We start from the raw sequence: 2,991 nt of genomic DNA, 5'->3' as shown, positions 1-2,991 counted from the left end.
CCAGCCAACTAGCAGGATCTCTTTATCCGGGGAGGGGCGAACAAGGGAATCTCTTTCAAAGCTTTTAGTAATAAGTTTGTCTATCTAATTTCATTTATCTATTCTGAATTAAGAATATACGTTTTTATAATAAAATCTATTTTTAGAAAAAAAAATTAAATATTTACTTTTTAAAGTTAACTCTGCGTGTGTCACTTGATGGCCTTTACAGTCGGTCCCAAGCCCGGACAAAGGAGGAGGGTTGCGGTAGGTTTGTGGCGGCCAGCGTAAAATTTAGCCACATCTTATGACATGAACCATACTAAACATATCGTTGTTGTTGAATTTACTTTTTAATGTTATGAATTTTTTTTATTAATTTTTATGTATAATTTATAATTACATGTGATTGACTCTCTTTTTACATTAATTTTATACCTTTTATTCCAACAATTCATAAAAAGCCCTCAGCCAGCTGTGAACAAAACGGTGTCGTATGTACTGAGAAAGTTTCTAGGGCTTTGTTTTCCATTCATTAGGTTTGCATCCTTTTGCTTCTTGCTATTCTCAAAGTCTCAATGTCAAGCTTCTATGCCTCCCTCCCACCTATCCTTGTTCTGCCCACTTTTCCGTCCAGTCACCTTTTGGACTCTCATCGGCGTCGACATGCTTGAGTCTCGGTCCTTATTCCGCGCAATTTTTCATCCAGTCACCGTTTGGACTCTCATCGGTGCCGTATTGCTTGAGTCTCGGTTTTCTGCGGAAGAGTCTCTTAGGTAATTTTTTGTTGTGAATTTTGTTAAAGCGTTACCATTCTTATAGAAGATTTGTGCTTTTCTTCGGATGGTTTTCTCTCACTGTCAGTGCCAGGCTAATGCAGGTTTCTTTTCGTTCCAGGAACTCTAACATAGCTTGAGTTGTTGATATGTTTATTCACTATAATGTTGTACGCACACCAGCCTGACAGGCTTAAGTGGTTGTGGTAAGGGTGGAATCTTAGGGGATGATACGGATCTTGGGAAGACAATGCAGGTAAAATTCAATCTCACTTCATGTATACACTCTTCTAGTTATACATTCTATTAGGTCCACAATTTTGAGGCCCTTGGATAGTTATAAGTCTGGTTCTTTTTCCCTCTGCTAATTCCTCTTCATTTTTATTGTTTTTGGGTTTTGCTTTAATCGTTTTTTGTTTAGTGTACAATTTTCCTATCAGGTCGGCAATGTCGAGTCCCTATGGATAGCTATAGGTCACTTCTTAGTGATTCACTCTGCTTATTCCTCTTCGTCTTTATTGTTTTTGGGCTTGTTTTAATCGATTTTTGTTTTATTGGATTGTTTGTCCTTTTTGTAGCATGCTAAAATCCATAGCATATTTTATCCACCTAATGTGCTTATCCATTTCTAAGAACAGTGAATTATTCTCTGTTTAGTTTAAATCTGGATGTATTCTAGATGTATTGAATTAAACTGGCAGGTTAAATTTGTTAAATTTAAAGCCATTGATTGATAGATACCTATTTACTTCAATTGAGATGGTGAGTGATTGTCGGTATTGAGTTTGCTTTGATTTGATGGAGAAATAGATGTCTTACTTTGGTGTAATTTATGCAAAAATAATGGTTTGCTAAGAGGATCATCTGTTCTAACATAAATATAGATTCTTTAGTTCTACCAAATGAAAGAGGAGAAACTTGGATACTAAGGATGAATATTGAGGGATAACTATCAACATCTCATTAAAAATTCTCTATCCATGATGCCTTAGATTTAATTAGTTTTTAATTTGTTTTTCCTATTGCAGGTTATACACAGGTTTCCCGACTTCTCTTATAGAGTGCTAATAATGCAGAGTGTGTAAAAAGGATGCTAGAAAGAGTTGATGTTGAGGGTGGTATAGTAAGTAAAAAAAACTAAATCTTCATAGAGTTTGGTAGGCTTTGACATTTAGTTTAATTAAAATATTATATGGAACACTAAGAGAATGGTGTGTGTTCTCTTTTTTTTATAATCTTATTACTGCCATATTCGTGCTGTTTCAAATTAAGTTAGTGTTGAAGAGAATACAGCTTTACAAATATGACTTGCTCAAGTTCTGAATATATTTTTTTATTGAAATCAGGGTTTCGTGCCTTCATTGTTACTGCTAGAAGGGGTCCAAGAAGTGGTTTAACTTGCTTATATTCCATGTTGAGATGTTGAGAAATGATGGTTGAAAGCTACACTTTTTTAACATAGGACATTGTGAGAGCTCCATTGTTGCACCAACACACAGGAGGATCTATTACACATGCTGCGACTCAACGACGATTGGGGTATTACCTACTCAGACATATACATATTATGGAGCACAATTGTGTACTTCAGGCACACCAGGGCATCCTCATCGACCGCTACCGCTACCTCTGATCATCATAATCGTTATTCTCAAATGCAAGCACATCTTAATCGGTTACAGTCCATGGTTGATGTTCTTCGAGCTGATCAGCAGAGAGAGATGGAGCGACGTGAGCAGCAGAATGAGCACCATACAGATGATCACTTACGCCTCCATGTGGATCCATAGACGATTGCACGGATTAAACAACGATATGAGGATCTCGATAAGTGTATAAGGGACTAGGAGCTATTCAGGATATCATAATTAGTGTGCAGCAACAACTTGAATTCATTGGTGTGGTGTATGAGAGACCAACTATCTAGGAGCTATTTTGAAGCTTACTAACTCTAATAGTTTCTTCTTTTGAAAACAACTACAAGATAAGTTAACTAGTCCTTTACATTTTGTGCAAAACTTGCAAAATTTCCATGTGTTAACAGGTAATAGTTGTATGATTATTCACATCCGAACTTGTGAAAATGTGAATGTTATTGTTATTAGTCTTATTTTGCAAGTAAACTTCAATTGTATAATTGTTAGTTATTAGACCTATGATTTAGGTGCTTACTATTAAATAATTGGATATAAAAATTTAATTATATAACAAATATAAATTATGATAGATATTTAAT

General features: G+C 35.3%; 1 long non-coding RNA gene across 1 annotated transcript; it reads left to right on the top strand.

The window, feature by feature from the left end:
* The first annotated feature begins 623 nt into the window (after nucleotides 1-623).
* LOC136207977 (uncharacterized) lies at nucleotides 624-2,749 on the top strand. Its single transcript, XR_010676993.1, has 4 exons — nucleotides 624-755; nucleotides 877-1,011; nucleotides 1,784-1,878; nucleotides 2,102-2,749. It is a non-coding gene; the product is annotated as an uncharacterized lncRNA (long non-coding RNA).
* Nucleotides 2,750-2,991: the final 242 nt, after the last annotated feature.

The sequence above is a fragment of the Euphorbia lathyris genome, chromosome 10 (assembly GCF_963576675.1).
Source record: "Euphorbia lathyris chromosome 10, ddEupLath1.1, whole genome shotgun sequence".
Lineage (NCBI taxonomy): Eukaryota > Viridiplantae > Streptophyta > Magnoliopsida > Malpighiales > Euphorbiaceae > Euphorbia > Euphorbia lathyris.
This window is presented reverse-complemented; position numbering and strand designations above follow the sequence as displayed.